Genomic DNA, 18,602 nt, shown 5'->3' on the forward strand with positions numbered 1-18,602 from the left:
ATTTATGAAGCCATTTTGTTACTTAAATCTAAATGAATAAACCGTCTGTCAGCAGAAAGATGTCAAAGCCGCCACGTCATTCATCACAGCAGGCTGAAAACAACCTTTTGTTTGATTTTGTTCCCTTGTCGTTTAAAATATCCACTTGGAATGGGTTTGTGTTGTGTTAATTTTTCCTGTGTTTTCTGAGTCCACCACTATAATGTTTATTTTAAGCTACTTAAAGAACCAGATGGGTGGGGTTTAGTAAATCAGGACTATTCAGGCGGGTTGACCTTTTCTGTTCTGTTCTGTTGTGGTTCTGTCGTCCTGCCAGTGGCGTCCTCGGAAAAGTTTCATTTAATTGAAAATCTTGGGGTGGCACACCGAAACCAAAAGCCACAACAGAATATCAGGAAATCTATTATGCTTTTGTATATAAGGCTAGTTAAAATGACGTCAATATGAGTGTTGAAGGAATCGCATGCTGTTATACTTCGGTTTCTTATTTTACAGTTAATGTTTCTAATTATCTGAAGTGCATAAACTAATAGCGGTTAACATTTTGAGTTCCATAACAATCCTGTTTTAATGTGTTATGTATCAGTATAAACGTGTGGTAGGCGATTCATTGTCCGTCACATAGGCTAGTTGACCTTTTCCTTAAAAAGACAAATATGCAGCTTTAATTTGAAGGAGTACATTGATCGTGATTGTGACAGAACATTTACTGGGAACAAGTCTACACAAGTTTAAAACCATCACACAGAGGCTTCCCATGTTATTCATCAGAGGTGTGAACTAGAGTCATATGTTTGATGACTTTATACTTGACACCAGTGACTCGTGACTTCACTTGGACTTGAGCCTTTTGACAAAATACTTAATACTCCCGAGCCCAAAGATTTAAAAGTATGTTATTTAAAAAATGTGCCACAAAAAAAAATATTTCCTGAATCAACTAACGTTAATGATATTTATTCCCAGCAAGTGTCAACACTTAAAACTGAAGTAGGCGAGATTGGAGCAAATATGATTAAAAAAAAGTTATTTTTATAAAACGGTCGCTATATCATGACAGTAGTGCATGAAACAGGTAACCTGAAAAAAATCATGTTCCTCTGTGTCCTCCGCTGCTCCTAAAGGCATCTGCAAGATTTCACAGACCGGAGGAAAACAAGCAGTCAGAGCTGATCTGAGGTCTGCTGTCCAGCTGCCGTCTATGAGAGCCGGCTGTCAATCACTCGCGAACTCCGACCAAACGGTCAAACTAGGCAACGCTGATCAAATATGAATCAATATTATGTTACGTTAATGCCTATTTCTCTCCTCAAATGTTTTCAGAATCATCTTGTAGTGTAGTGTTTAGCTGTAAAATGAGAAAGTTTGTGAAATCTGGTGAAGGAACGCCAAGTTCTGGTCACATGACCGGAGCACAGCCAATAGGAACGCTCTCTCCATGAAATGACCTGTGATTGGTCAAAGTCTCCCGTCACGGGTTAGATTTCCTAAAGCCTGAAAACAGAGCCATGAGGAGGTGCAAAAGTCTAGTTATCTCTCAGAACACTTGAAATACAATATGCTGAAAGGTTATTATGGAATTTTTGCGCAATGATGCCAAAAATATATACTGCCTACAGAAGCTTTAATTCCCCAGATCTTTTATTAATGATTAAGTTCAGTCGTACTTGTTTTAACAAACATATTTTAACAAACTTGTTTGAACAAATAAATCTTAAAAAGCGTTCAAGATTTTTGTAAATTTAATACATTATTACTCTGTCGTTAAAATGGGATTACATTTGGTGAATTTTGACTTGTTTAGGTCTCGAAACTCAAAGTTCAGGACTTGGGACTTGAGTGCAAAGACTTGAGACTTGCTTGCATAACGATGACTTGGTCCCACCTCTGTTATGCGTTCAACTCGCGTTGGGTTGGAGTCCTTGGCCACTACGTTCTTCCTGTCTGGTTTTCCAGGTAAATCAGACCCAGATTCCTTTCTATCCTTAGGCCTCCAGTGCTTGAAGCTGCGCGGCTCTCGGATTTGGATCAACACCCCAGCAGCACGCAGCCTGTTTCCTGGTGAGCTACGATCTTCTAGTGAATCACTTCCTGCTCCCCTCCCATCCTGCAACACTGGCTCCAGGAAGATAAACTATTCATCCAAGACCTCAAAGGCTTCCTATCACACACACAAACACGCACACACACTCTGAGCTGCCAGTTTATTAGGTACACCCATCTAGCTGCATGTTGCAACCAAGCGGCAACCTCCAGGTCTGAGAAGTGAAGCCAATGCTGAAGTTCCTTAAACCTGCATTCTTTCTAACAGCCAGCAGGGGGCGACTCCTCTGGTTGCATAAAGAAGTCTGGTTGTATAGAAGTCTGTGAGAAAATGAGCCTACTTCTCTCTTGATTTATTACCTCAGTAAACATTGTAAACATGAGTTTATGGTTTCAATCTCTAGTTTCAAGTCTTCTTCAATACAGCATGATGTTCATTTAGTAAATTATGGTCCCATTTAGAGTCAAATAGACCATAAAGCAGGGGATGCTTTAGGGCGTGGCTACCTTGTGATTGACAGGTCACTACCACGGCGTTGTCCGGTCTGGGAGTCGTCCGTGTTTTCATCTTAGAAGTTTAACCCTTTCACAGTGTGTTTTCAGTTCATCAAAGTTAATTATAACCTTTTTGGTCGCCTAAAAATTTCTTATTCAGCGTTCGGTTGTACTTAGCTCCACCCTCTCGTTTCACTTCTTGTTGCAAAAAACCAAGATGGTGACGATGCCGAACTCGAGGCTTCAAAACAGCAGTCCACAACCCAATTGGTGACGTCACGGTGACTACGTCCACTTCTTATATACAGTCTATGGCTGCGACGAACAGCCCTTTCCAAATCAAAACTCCGAAGATGCTTAATGGGGTTGAAATTTGAAGAATGTCCAGACTACTGAGGAATTGAGGTATTCTGTGATTTGTGACATGATGCATCGTTATGTGTATTATTAAATATCCATCAGCCAAACAGCTGAAGACAGCCATACCGGAGATGCTCAAACCACCATTCGCCGACCATCATACCTCGTACAGTTACAATCATTTTACCTGTTTCAAACTGAACACTGATTCACTGATGCTGGAAATGCTGTTCTGATTTACCAGACACCAGTCATGTGATGAACATTATGACTTGTTGACTTTGTTTGAAGGTGAGGATGTAAACTAGAAACTCAGTGTAACCTGCGATTCAGAGCAGCTGATGACTGATGCAAGCTGAGGTCATGGTAGGGTGGGCGGGTCTTTCCATATCCTCTACCTGCTGTATGATTCATACCTCCATATGTTGATTCCTGTACCGTGCAACCATCAGCGCTTCTGTGGAATCGTGTCACATGAGCAAATAGTTTCGCTTTGACTTGAACTTTAACACGATTTGACTGTAACTTTGGGCAAATTCGTCTTCATGCTGTAATGTGTTGGTTTATTTGGAGCTGTTTTAGCCCAAATAGTCTTTTTTAAAAAGTGAACTTTTGAATCTAAAAAGGATAAAAATCTGTTGAGCCTCTTGTTGCATATATAGTTGTGATTGTCGCTGAAGCGATTAAAGTAGTTGGACAGATATTTGAAGGACATTATTATGCTTTTAATTAGTGTTGTAGTACTCGTAGATCGCACCTGAAGGAACTTTTTGAAGGTTTTGTCTCAGACAAAGACGACTCAAGATTTCCTTTGACTCCTGCGGGGATATCACTGAGCATGACGGGTGTATTTGTTAACGTCATTACTCTGATTGCTCATAGAAAACAAAGGACAATTCCCACACATCATCAAGACATTTCTCATGGTTCACCTATACATAGACACAACTAGAGTATATTTGGCAATAATGGAAAGGAGTGCCTTTGGATTGCATGTTTCACATTTTATCCATATGTGTCATGCAGTGTGGGACTGGTTTTGGTCATGACTCGGTTTCAGTCTTGACTCTGTCTCAACCCCTCAAAGTCTTGTTCTTGTCTCGGCCTCGATACACTCTTGTCTTGGTCATGACTTGGTCTCCGTTTAGGTGGTCTTGACGACAGATTGCGACATCCTCAGAGAATAGGATAAGAGTGTCTCAGTTGTTGATGATAATTGTACTATATATGACTATAAATCTGTGCTTGCACGGCCAACGTGGATCAGTGATTTAGTAAATACTACTGGGCCCATGTTTTCTATTTCCCTGCACTATTTTCACTCCTGGAGTCCCCTGAAACACTGACGAGTTGTGTGTTCACTGCATCTTTAATCAGTAATAATCTGCTTATCTCCCCGTTCAGGGAGGCTACCTGTGGTGAGTGTATATTTAGAAGACGTGATCCTCTTAGAGGATGACTTCAGGGATTTGGAGATTGACGGCCTGTCAAGCTGCAGTGCTGTTTCCGCGCTTGCGGGGGCGTCGTGTGTGACGGCCGTGGCTGACCCTCCAGTCTCCACTCACAAGTTGTGTTATGTCTGTCTCTGCTCGTCTGACTCATTATCCTGGGAGTCACCGCTTCATAAATGACACCGGGGTTAAGGAAATAATGGAGATTTATTCCACCCCGAGGGCTGACAATTACTGTTAAAGGCCTTCGTTGCTCAAAAACGATTAAACAGCTTTTAACAACGGCTCAGCTTATGTCATCATCTGCGTCAAACAGGAAATAAAAGTAAAGCACACATTGTTTTTCTGTGATCGCTCCCCGGCGCCCACACTCTCCAGTCTGTCTGTCTCTGTGAGTCGCTTGTTGTAAGCTGCTCCAGATAACAATCTGTTAAATGACAAAACATGTTCATTCATGTCTTATTATGACTTCATTTTCGCATTGACTGACTTCCTGTGAAATGGCATCATCCACCTGTGAAAAAATCCACGCACACGTTGGCTAAAATACATCTGATGTTGCTTTTATGTTGTACAAAACTACACAGTATTTTAGTTTATCATCCTGTTTACCGGACTAGTAGGAACTGTGTGTGCTGGAGCTGAACACCACATTCATCACTGTGTTATGACTTGATAGCTGTTATATCAGTGGCATGTCACTAGAGATGACCTTGAATGTCGGCTGTTGTGCTGTGTCAACTAACTATCTGACACCAGACCAATGAGGTTTTCATGATGAATCGCTCTGACAGACTTAGATTATAATTGTTTGAAGGGACCCAATGTGTTGCTCTCAGGAAGTAAAAATCATAATATTTTGATTATTATGTGTTAATTTACTAAAATAATCTACTGATCACACACTATATGACCCCAATTAAAAATTGTATCCCGCAGGACATCATTTTGTGGTTCGAGCCGACAGAAACAAGTTATATTAATAATATACACAATAATGCGCAAGGCAAAAAGCGTGCAATAAGAACGACTTTCTTGCTATTCGCATGTAGTCTGTACTGACTGCAATGTAAATGCATCCACGTAAATATGTTACTCTCAGAGCTGGTGGTGTAGAATAAAAAGAGAGAAAGACTGCTAATGGTGGACGAGAGGGGAGGTGGAAGGGTCCAACAAAAACAGGACTTTCAACCAGGAGACCGGTGTTTTGTTTTGTAAGTTATATTAGTTAGTGATGTGTTTTTTAGTGACGCTTGTGACGTGGTTTCCGTACTTATGTTACGTTGTTACCGTACATATTTTACTACCAACCATGATGTTTTTCCTAAACCTAACTGTGGATGTTACCGTGGTTTTGTTGCGTGGCGTACAAATGACACGTGAAAACCCTAAAATGCGTCCTCATGACATGTGGAATTTCGTCTGCAATAATCAAGCGTCGGTGTGATAGTAAAACGATGACAGTCTGTCTGCACAAACACCTCAAGGTCGGCTGTTATCTTCAGGGAAAGATAAGATTCAAGCATCAACACATTCTCATCTGGAGTGAAGGACCGATTCTTAGAGTTGCATTCGCTCGCCATGGAGCACCGGGTGGGCGGGGTTTACAGTACAACGACTTCTTATATTTTGCAACTCCACTGTAATGATTGTTGATCGAGTGATGCAATTTGAAAGTCTGAAGAACTATTAACCAGAGATCTTGTTAACATGATTTCTGCAAAGTAGTTTCCTGTGTGCTCAGAAGATTCTCCACCTCATCTGATCAAGTTTGTCCAAAGACTGCCAATCTGCTCTGTTGCAGCTTTACTTTCTCACAAATCTTATCTTCTTGCATTGTCTTCTGTCACTCCACTCATCTGGTACTTCAAACCATAGATGTATAGATTGCATTGCAGCCCGTTGCTGATATGCATCAGCGTTGCCGCCATATTAGGAAGGTCAGGACTGGCATGCAAACACATAGTGAACGGGGGAGCTGCTGTTTTTTCCGGATAAAAAGCATTATAACGTCTACATTTCTTAACTGATTTCAATGAGTCGTTTTTATATTCAAGGATTTATGATCTACGAGGAGTAGAAAAAGAAAGTTTTGTCTCCAGTTACTTAAAATCTGGATACAAGCTTCGATTGCATGATAATAAGACACAAAATTAAGCTCATAATTTTATTGCCTACTGAAAATCTTTGTTCCATAAAATTTGTATTTAATTGCGTTCAACTGCAGAGTTAACCGTGATTAATTGCAAATTAATCCCACATTTTTTATCTGTTTGAAATGTACAAGTATTTAATACTAATAAATATGCAGCTTTATGCAAATATATGTATATATTTATTATTGGAAATCAATTAACAACACAAAACAATGAAAAAAGTTGTCCAGAAACCCTCACAGGTACTGCATTTAGCATAAAAAATATGAGTAAGTATATGTTAGTAAGTCAAATATGAATATGTTTTATGTTTCATTTTATTGTGTTTTTAATGCATCTTAGTGTATATAAAAGAATTCTATAAGAACATTTGAAAATAATCAGGAGTGTTTGTCATTAATGCAGTTTTACAGAACCTCCCTGAAGATCCAGAGAACAAATGATTGTTTGCTGTTGGAGACAGAAATCAGAGTTTACTGACCATGAGAGACTCGACAGTGTTCAGTGTGGCCTTCAGCTGTAGAGTTTCTGATGAATAGATCAGCAGTCTGAGGTTGAGATGAACAAACTGACATCACGGTGTTGGTATGTATCTGCTCCACATGTGACAGGGGCCTTTGTGGCAGCCACATGCTTGTGGTGCCTGTGTGAGTGTGTGCACATATAAGTCTGTGCTGCCATGCTGAACCTCACACAATTCAGTATTTGTGTCTGCTTGTGTGGGTGTTTGTGTCCTCATCTCTCATTTACAGTAAAGATTCATCTCAGATCAGTTTTTTTTCCCCAATCAAACCAACATTTATGTGTAATTTCACACCGAAATAAACTCATTTGAATGGAACTATCACAGAATTAAAGAATTAAATGAGGTAAATCAGCTTTGGTGAACATGCAAATGTGGGCTACTGATCAAAAGTTGTCTCAACAATGTGGACGTTTGAGGACACAGACACACTGTGAAAACCAAAATGGAGGAACCTTAATACTCTTATCAACATGGGAGTGGACTAATATGCTACTTTATGCAAATGTATGTATATAGCTATTATTGGAAATCAATTAACAACACAAAACAATGACAAATATTGTCCAGAAACCCTCACAGGTACTGCATTTAGCATAAAGAATATGCTCCAATCATAACATGGCAAACTGCAGCCCAACAGGCAACAACAGCTGTCAGTGTGTCAGTGTGCTGACTTGACTATGACTTGCCCCAAACTGCATGTGATTATCATAAAGTGGGCATGTCTGTAAAGGGGAGACTCGTGGGTACCCATAGAACCCATTTTCATTCATATATCTGGAGGTCAGAGGTCAAGGGACCCCCTTGAATATGGCCATGACAGTTTTTCCTCGCCAAAATTTAGCGTAATTTTGGAGCGTTATTTAGCCTCCTTTGCGACAAGCTAGTATGACATGTTGGTACCAATGGATTCATTAAGTTTTCTAGTTTCATAGGATGCCTGCGACAACGTCTGAAAGATCGAATAGTAGCCTGGCCCAATAGCAGCCTGTTGGATTTTTAAGAGGTTAATTAAAAATCACAAGTTGCGTTAAAGAAATTAGTGGTGTTAAAGAAAAAATTTCGTTAACTTAGTATTATTGAGCCCTAAAAAAGATGTATTACATTTTCAGGAATAGAAGTCCTGGATTCATTTCTCTGGTATTTACACAGTCCACCAACCATATCTTGAGGTAAGAGGTCAGAGGTCAAGGGTCAGTTGACAAGACATGGCCAATTTCTTCAAAATTGGCACAAACATCCACTTAAACCCAAAGATTAGTGTGGACAGAACCCGGTTATCTGGATTAGTGTGGACATGGACTCGTTGGGGAATGCTGAAGCACACGTGGTCAGTTATGCTCCTTTGTGTTAGTGTGTGTGTGCGATGTCCGGATGACAGTGTTTATCCCTCCACTGTGTCATGCTAAAACTCTGGGAATGCCAAGTCTGCATTTCCCATGTGGACTCGGCACACACACACACACACACACACACGCACACACGCACACACACACACACACACACACACACACACACACACACACACACACACAGACACACACTTGAAGCCCCCCCACACCCTGCTTCCTGTCCCTGCTGAAAGAATTCCAGCCATCACCGCTCTCATCCTGGGAAGACTCCTCCTTTCCTTTCCTCTCCTTTCTTTAGATTTCCTTTCCTTCCCTGTCCTTTCCTCTTCTTTTTCCCTCCTTTCCTTTCTCTCTCTCTCTCTGAGAGGTTACTGTAGTTCAGATCTGTGGCTTGATGGTCAGTGTCCTCGCTCTCTCATCAAAACAAATTCTTTCCATATCTCCTCCTGTTTTCCTCTTCGTGCTCCATATTGGTCGGAGTGGGACGAGCCCATTTCTCCTCCTTGATGGATCACTTCGCTAGAAAACTAAACAATGCTGTGCTTTTCCTGCCAAAGGCAAAAGGAACATTATATTCCCCGTCAGGACACAGTCAGGCTGTCTGTCTGTTCCTTTGTGAATTGAAAGTTAATGTCGTCATTGGAGCTGGTGCAACCTGCTACAATCCTGCAGTACATTTACAGAAACATCTGTGTGACACATTCTTTCTCTATTTCTGCTGCTGCTGTTGCACCACCATCACCACCATCACCACTGGGTTTTGATGGGTCAGTAATAATTCATCTTGCGTAACTTGTTTTCATTTTGATGTTGTTCTTTGGTAACATGAAGTCAACTTATTAAACATCTGCTGAGTAATTTGAGATGTTTTATTAGCTTGTTGCGAGGGTGTTCAAGCTGTTTTGTTAATGTTTATTTACACAGCAGCACTCAACAGAGCATGCTCAGTACAACTCTTGAGAATGAGGGGAAGGATATTTATGAGGAATAAGGCAAAAATACAAATGAGGATTTGTAATCCCAAACGTGATTCCCTCATTCGGAAATGCATCTTGAGTATGTTTACTTTTGGCACTTAAAGTACATTTTGATGCTACTATTTTTGTACTTTAAAGGGCGGGTCTATCTGCGTTCTTTTCCATTTTTTTCAAATGGAAACGTCCACTCAGCTGTGCCAAAAAGCAGTGATAAAGGTTACCACAGTAAGCTAATCAATAAGGTTATGGATAACGAATGCTAGCTCTAGCTGAGTCAACGTTAGCTGTGCTAAGATTGTAAATAACTGAAAGGGTTAGTTTGGATTTTTTTAAGTGGGGTTGTAGTTACACTCCTGTTTTCTGAAGGGCAAAATGCTGTTTTTGTGAATGGAGTCTGGTGGCTTTGAAGAGAGCGATATAACAGCCTCAGTTGTCCGTCGAAAAGGGCTGTCTGATGGCGAGGTAAAGCGGCTGTGGACGGGAGCAATAGAAAAACATATCAGTTTAAGTGTACATTATATTTAGAATATTTTCACCGCTTTACCATATCGTCAGACAGCCCTTCCCGATGGAGAACTGAGGCTGTTATATCGCTCTCTACATAGCCGTGAGGCTCCATTCACAAAACTAGTAATTTTACCTCTCACAACACAGGAGCTGCGGGTCTACCACTGCATCGATCGGGTGGTTTATTTGTGTTATCGTGTGACTTTCGGATCTGAACTAATGTGGCGTCCACAGCTTAGCTTCCGTGCTGGTACTCCGGTCTGTTTCTTCAAACTGGGAGCGTGCCGACCGCCATCTAAGTCACTGTAGGTAATAAACACTGAATGGATAAGGATATATGTATTTATATATATATGTAGAAAGTCATCATGCAGTTCATGTGGAAAAAGGGTTTTAGAAAGGCTTGAGAAAATAGCACTAAAACATACAACCAAAATTTGAATGTTTGAATACATTTCCTTTTAATAAGTACAATTTTGTAAGAAGGAGTATTTCTACACTGTGGTACTGTATTACTACTTTTACTTACCCGTTGAAAACTGAGATTCAGTTCACCCAGAACATTTTTAGTTAAACTCTGGGGAACGATTTCAAATGACGTTGATACAACTTGTGGTGGAGAGTCGGTCTATCGGGCCTGGTCGTCCTCCGTTCCCAGAAAGTCCCAACATCAACATGTTGACTTCCTGTTGTGGAGCGGACTGAACCGATCCACGGGACAAATTTAAGACTGGCATGTTCCCAAACACATGCTCACTCAAACAGAAACACACAAACACTCTCTTCACATTGGCACCGGATGTTGGACTCACCTCTCGTGGGTGTTGTTTAAGAATGGAGATGCACACTTCTGATTCTCAATGTCACACACGCACACACACACACACACACAAGTATACACACAAATACACGCACGAGTACACACACATAAACACCGTCCACTTCTCAGTCCTGATGTTTTACTGAGATAAACACTGGTGAGAGTTTAAGTCTTCCATCTGCCAAGTTTCCCATTGTTGCCTAAAAAGTTGTTGCTTTTGCAAATACACACACACACACACACACACACACACTCACACACACACCCACACAAATATACCTTATCCTTATTGGAAGCTTTCCAGCATCAACGAGGCATGAGTTGGATGTTTGTTTGTCTTGCAGTTCAGCCGTTAAGGTTCCCAGGTCTATTCTGTCTGTCAATCACTCGCACATAAACACATGTGTTTGTACTGTAAACTGGAGGCCCCTAACATTAACATGAAACTAAGTGACCTTAACCCTCGAACCAAGTCTTAAAGGAAATGTTTGACATTTTTGGGGAATACACACATACACTTATTCTCTATCTTTGGCTAATTTAGCTTAGCACAAAGACTGGAAAGAGGGGGACACAGCTAGCCGGGCTCCGTCCAAACTCCAAAGGTTACTAAATCTGCCTACCAGCACCTTTTAAGCTAACTAACTAACGTGTATCTTGTTTGTTTAATTTGTACAAAAAAAATTAAGTGTTGAAATGACAGTTCATGATTTTACGGGGTGTTCTGTGCCGGACTATAAACGCCAATTTATAATTTTTATATTTGTTTCAAAAAAATACAAATATATGTTAATGAATGAGCTTTAAAGGTGCTCTAAAGGTGGATTTTGTTTCCTGGACAGAGCCAGGCTAGCAGTTTCCCCCTGTTTCCAGTCTTTATGCTAAGCACTGTAATTCGTATATATCACACAAAATCAATTTGTATGTAATCCACGTAATCCTGAACTAGGAAGTATAAAGAACAATAAAACAAAAAACACTAGAATTTCACCTGGGAGACCGGTGTTCGTACCCCGAGTGAAACCAGAAGTCAGTGTTGATTTATTTGTCACGTAACTTAAGTTACTTCCGGAGTTAATTCACCCCAAACCACATTCTTTTCCTAAACCTAACCAAGTAAGTTTATTTTGAAAAGACTGTCTGCATGTAACGAACGGAAATTGACACGTGTTGCTGGACATTTGTCACCAACACATTCTCACTCATAACTCGTCAAATATCGCCGCTTCGTCAGCGCCCCTCGGCGTTGGAGGCCGATGCACGGAGTAACCCTCTTTGCGTTACTTTTGGACGGACCGGGGACGGCGTGTCAATATACGTTCGTTACATGCATAGTGTCCTTTCAAAATAAACTTCCATTTTCACAGGAAGTTAGGTTTAGGAAACACAATCACTTAATTAGGGTTAGGAAACGGCCGCTGTTGACGTTAACTTCACTGACTAACGACTCATGTGACTCATGGGATTGATGATACCAATGAGTCAAGTGATTAACGACTGACGTGACAAAATAAGTCGTTAGGTTACTTTCAGTTTCACACGGGACACGAACAGCGGTCACCTACTCTGACTGTCAAATAACGCAGCGAGTGGGTTTACATGGAGTTAGTTGAAAGCCTGGTCGCATACAGCCGCTAAAGGGTGCCTCCGTGCGTCGGTATCCGATGCCGATATTTGACGAGTTGGGAATGAGATCAGGTTGCATATTTACCGCCCAGACATTAGAGTGATATCAATCTTCTCATTTAACTCTCTGCAAGAAAGCTATTAAGAGTATTTCCCAAAATGTCAAACTATTCCTTTAACCTTCAAACAGTCGTTTGAAGACAAAATATCCCCTCTTTACAGAACTGTCGTCACTCCAAAGATTTAAAAACAGATATATGTATATATATACATATTTACACTGTGTCCCTGTTTGATTCAGGCTCAGCGATAAGTAGAGAGGTGATCATCCGGCCACGTCCCTTCCTCTCTTTCTCTGCCTTTGTCTATTTCGGTGTGTTTGTTCCAGGCGGGCAGAGGCTCTGACCCTCCGGACGACCCCTGAGCCTTGACAGAGAGGAGGAGGAGGGGGAGGTGAGGAAGGAGAGAGAGAGAGAGAGAGAGAGGCAGGGAGGCCAGAGGAGAGTAGGGGAGGATTGTGGGAACGGAAGGAGGCTAGGGAGGCGGGAGGATCAGTCCTGGATGGGGAGGACGATGAGGGAATCACTTAAACATGTTGATATTCAGCATCTCTGAGTGTGTAGGTGTATGTCTAAACCTTTTGTGTACTGTGATATCATTTATGTAATACTCTTGTGTACTTGTATGTGTTTATGTTAATAGCTCAATATTTTGAGGCTGCAATGACACATTTACGGTGTCCTGTGTTATTCTGCCCTCCTCGGCCCTCTTACATCATTCATTGTTTTGCTTTCCACCCTCCGCTTGCTCTCCGGAAAACAACGCTGGAAAAACTCAGAGCTGTACTGCATTTACAGTCTCTGCCCAGTAGCATATAATACTTTAACTTTCCTTCCTGAGTCAAAATTGAAAGCTGTGACAGCTGAGATGGCTAATTTTAAACATGTCACCAAAGGTGGTCACTGGTTTATTTATAATCTCAATTTACGAGGTGGCTCAAGATAATTTCCAGAAAAGAATTGGTTCAAGTTCCTGACTTCTATATCTATCTATACTGTTCTTTTCACACATCCAGCACACATACGGAGCAACATTAGCACTCATTTGGAGTCATGCTTGTGTGCATCTGATGAATATAAGTAATATTCTCTCTCCTTTAGCTCCGTTTTTGGTCTCCACCAACTCCTGAGGGAAATATCTGTCTCTTTAGCTGCTAAATGCTCCACTAGGTTCACCAGCTAACTGTATCTGTCTGCTGTTTGCTGCTGAGCAGGTAGTATACCGAAGCAATGCATCCTCATACAACGGTTCGTAAAAAAAAGTTATTCCTCATTTTTTGTGCGTTTTCCTACGAATGTCCAGCAACACGTGTCAATTTCTGCTTGTTATCTGCATATAGTCTTTTCAAAATATACTTCCGTTTCCAAAGGAAACAACTTATAGGCAACAACACTACTTTAGGAAAATATTGTGGTTTGGGTTAAAATCATAGACTGTATGTATGAAGTGGATGTAGTCACCGTGACGTAACCCATCGGTTTGTGGACTGCTGTTTTGAAGCCTCAAGGTCGGCATTTTGGCCATCACCATATTGCCTTTTTGCAACCAGAAGTGACACGAGAGGGTGGAGCTAAGTACAACCGAACACTGAATAAGACAATTTTACGCGACCAAAATGTTATAATTATCTTTCATGAACTGAAAACAAACTGTGAAAAAGTTGTAAGATGAAAACACGGACAACTCCCAGACCGGACGACGCCGTGGTAGTGACCTGTCAATCACAAGGTAGCCCCGCTCTAAAGCATCCTCTGCTTTATGGACTATTCGACTCTAAATGGGACCATAATTTACTAAATGAACATCATGCTGTATTGAAGAAGACTTGAAACTAGCGATTGAGACCATAAACTCATGTTTACAATGTTTACTGAGGTAATAAATCAAGTGAGAAGTAGGCTCATTTTCTCATAGACTTCTATACAATCAGACTTCTTTTAGCAACCAGAGGAGTCGCCCCCTGCTGGCTGTTAGAGAGAATGACAGTTTAAGACCCTTCAGCAGTGGCTTCACTTTTCAGTCCCAGAGGTTGCCCACTGGTTAAAATAACTCGGGAAAGTTACGCGACAAATAAATCAACGCTGACTCCTGGTTTCACACGGGGTATGAACACTCTCCTGGGAGAAAATCTGGTGTTTGTGGACCCACTCGTCTACCCCCCGACCTCCTCCCTACGCGGCGTTTGTCGCTATTTATACTTCCTGGTTCACGATTACATGAATAAACAATGAGCTGAAAATATAAAGCTAGTAGCCATGTTATACATCGTTGTCATAAAAATATAGATTATAGCCAATTTAGACATTCGTCCAACACAAATCGTCAAGTTCACAAAGTCAACTTAAATTCGATTTTGTTTGTTTTTTCCAAATAGTGAACACCTCACTTTACGATCTTCACTCATCTTAAAACTAATATCTCATAAAGAAGTTTTATTCAACTTAGAAAGAGGGATCACTTTGGGTTAAAAGTCAACAGATTGATGCTTCCATGTTTCTGAATGAGTCAAGTTTCTGTGTTGCTCTGATGTAGGAAAACAGCTGGAAACCACTTCCTCTCTGAGGTCATCTCTCTGGTCAGCGGGCCTCTTTTCTCTTTTTTCCCTTCTCTCTCTCTCTGTTTGTTATTCCTGTTTCTCTGTGCCCAAACACAAGCTGTAAACATGAGAAAAAGGTTTGTTAAATAATTTTTTTCTTTTCTTTTTAATCTTTTTCTTGTTTTCCTCTCATTCCTCTCATTTCTGCGTTTTCTTTTCCTCTTTTTCTTCTCTCTCTTCCTTCAGCCTATCATCCCGAGGCTCCGCCGTTTGCTTCAATCACAGCAAACTAAATGGAAACACATGAAGGCTCATTTACTCACAGATTCCCAGAATTCCTGGCTATGAGGTCACTCGGTGTCTCAGTTGTGCGTCGCTCGTGACTTTCACAGCTCGGAAATGGAAATGCAACCCCACGCTCACTGGGAACCACTGTGGGCTGAATGTTAGGGCTCTGTGGGTCAGGACTGTTGAGGCCAAAGCATTTTTTTAAGGTGATTAAAATAAGTCAACGTTTAGTTCTACACGGGACACAAACAGCGGTCTCCTGGATGAAAGTCTTCATCCACCACCCCTCCCGCCCGCACTTAGCAGACTTTCACGCTATTAATACTACGTCACTCGCTCTGACCATCAAATAACGCCGCGGGTGGGTTTACATCGGAGTTAGTTGAAAGTTTGTCAGAAACTGTCGTTAAAGATTTGTGAAGGTTCTCAGTCATCCAGGTCATGGTATCCGAGGAAAGGTTAAATCAGCAGCAACTGGACTTGGTTTAGGTTCTTGAAGACGTTTCACTTCTCATCTGAAAAGCTTCTCCAGTTCTGACTGAATGTAACTTAACTCAGAAACTCCAGACATGTAAGGGATGACAATGTTGTTGCGTCTGTCCTCCTTTTCTTCATCACCTGTGGTACTGGTGTTCTTTCTGGATTTTGTGGCTGTTTTCAGAGGAGAGGAGAGGAGAGGATAACTCCAGCTTGGAGTTATCAGAACCCTACACCATAGATTTCATACCAACAAGTGCACAGGCTTAAGAGAAGGAGTGCCTGAAAAGTGCACTTAAAACTTGTAGATATCCAAACTGGACCTTTGTGAAAACAGCCACAAAATCCAGAAAGAACACCAGTACCACGGTTGTGATGAAGAAAAGGAGGAAAGATGCAACAACATGGTCATGGGAGGAGAGATGGTTTGAAAGAGGAGTGAAAGAGGCCATCTATGTTAAATTAGAGAAGCCATCACTCAACAGTTGAGGAGGCCTAAGGCATCACCTATAGGAGATTAAACAACCATTCATACTTGATCTCACCCGACTCTAATGACCCCTAACTACAGTCGTCACACCCAGGAGCACCATTGTACTGAGTGGTTTCTATTTTCCTGCTAACGACCCCACAGAGGTTAAATTCCTGGGTTCCCTCTACCATTCAGCCAGAACTGAAGAAGCTTTTCGGATGAGAAGTGAAACGTCTTCAAAAACCTAAACAAAGTCAAGTTGCTGCTGATTTAACCTTTCCTTCGATGTCGTTAAAGGGTACCTCCGTGCGTTGGTTTCCAATGCCGAGGGGCACTTACCAATCGGCGGTATTTGACGAGTTGGTAATGAAAACGGGTTGGTCAGCTCTGTTGGCGTTTTTTTGCACCATCGCCATGATGAGAGTCGTGCGGAGGCAATAGAAATGCTCCCAATCTCATATAGAGCACCTTTAAACACTGAAATATGGAAACAAATATATAAAATGATACACAAAACATCTGGAATGTTGTTATGTAAGACATCTTGCATCATTGTATAGCTTCAGTGACGTGTTGGGAGAAGCAGATACCTAATAATTACTCAAGATGTTGTCATATACTGTGGAAAATAGTGACAAGAACAGGTACATTTAAGGGGTTAATTAAGTGTGTGTGAAAGATTTAAGCTGCAGGTAAGTAAACCTTCTGGGAAGGAGACTGGAAGTGACTCAACAGCAAGGATTTTAGCTTAATCTCGCCTCTTTTCTTGTGAAATCTATGAGTGCATGTCTCATGGGGACGAATTAATTCCACCTGGCGGAGTGAGCCTGTTGCATAATCACTTACAATGAGAGAGGACAGATTGGCTCTGGCTGTAGTCACGTCTGCCAGGGTCGGTTTACAGGACCAACATGGTGCCATGTTACAAAGAGCGCACAAATATAATCTCTTTCCTTATTCCTGTAGTTCTGATCCTTCTACTTCCCCCCGTCGACAATAAAACTAAAAGAAGGTGCTGTCCTCCACCTTTCATGTCCTTCTTCTCTTCTTTCTTACACAACTTTCTTGGGGTTACACACAAACCTCCACCCCCCATGTTGTTTCTCAGAGCTGGACGAGCGCCGACCTCTCCGGGGGTCTTAGCATGGGGCGACACCTGGGGGGGCTGGAGCCTCGCCATGGGGCCTGCAGAGAGAGAGATCCTGGTCTCATGTGGACCCGCCCCATAGTGCACTGATTACATCTTGATTTACTTAGGTGATGTCATATCTTTGTGTGTGTGCGTGTGTGTGTGCACACGTTGGTCCCTGCTGTGTGATATAACCACATCTCTCAGTGTAATTCTCTGCTTATCTGGTGTACACATTCCAGTCGGCTTCAAACACTTGCAAAGAGTGAGAGTGATACTGAGAGTGAGAGAGATAAAAAGAGTGATTGTTCTCTTTATGTTTGTCTTGTTTTAAGAAAGTCTGCTGAGAAAACCTTTAACCTAAAAAAACACTTTGTCACACCCCTTCTTGGCATCACGCCCCTTGGTGTCACTTTAGGATTAGGCAACAAAACCGCTATAGTTAGGTTTAGGTAAGAACAACATGGTTGGGCTTAAAACTACTATGTTTGTACAGTGAATGTGTCATTTTCCTGGTGCGTTTCATACCGGCGTTAAAGGGTGTCTTGTGTGGCGGTCCTGAACGCCGACGGCAGTGACAAAGCCTCGGTATTTGACGCCCTGGGAATGAGAACGGACTGTTTGTACTGCCGTCATTCCCACTAAACCATAAGAATTTGTATATAAGTAACTGTATATTTATTGTTTTATTTTATTTTATTTCATTCAGTTATTTAAAGGTGCGAAATGTAGTGGAGTAAAAAGTACAATATGTACCTCTGAGATGTAGTGGAGTAGAAGTATAAAGTAGCATAAAATAGAAACACTCAAGTAAAGTACAAGTACTTTGCATTTGTATCTAGTTAAGTACTGTCCTTGGGTAAATGTACTCGGTTACATTCCACCACTGCAACACAACACTCATGAATGTGTTGTCTGATGACCCTGATGAAGGCCACAAGCTGAAATGCGTCTCACAATAAAGTCCCGTGTTGCAGTTTTTATTGTGTGTTGCTGCTTCAGCGGAAAAGACGCCCGTCTTTCTTTGCAGTCGAGCACAAAGAGCACACACCAGTGGATGAGTAAAGAGGGAATGGGTTTAATTTGCCTCGCAGGCGTCCCGTAGGAGCTGTAAACAAGATGTGTCTGCAGTCTGACCTGCGAACAGCAAACGTCTGCATTCTCCATTTGTTAAATCCTCATTACCTCGCTGCAATTAAGCTCAGTGCCAACCCCGTTGGGGCCACCAGAACCAGCCTCCGAAAACTTTATGCTCCAGCAGGTCTCGACTGAGCCGGCAGTAAAAATTTGGAGGCCCATTTAAATGTGTAATTATTCCTCATAATGC

Source organism: Sebastes umbrosus, chromosome 7 (assembly GCF_015220745.1).
Source record: "Sebastes umbrosus isolate fSebUmb1 chromosome 7, fSebUmb1.pri, whole genome shotgun sequence".
Classification (NCBI taxonomy): Eukaryota; Metazoa; Chordata; class Actinopteri; order Perciformes; family Sebastidae; genus Sebastes; species Sebastes umbrosus.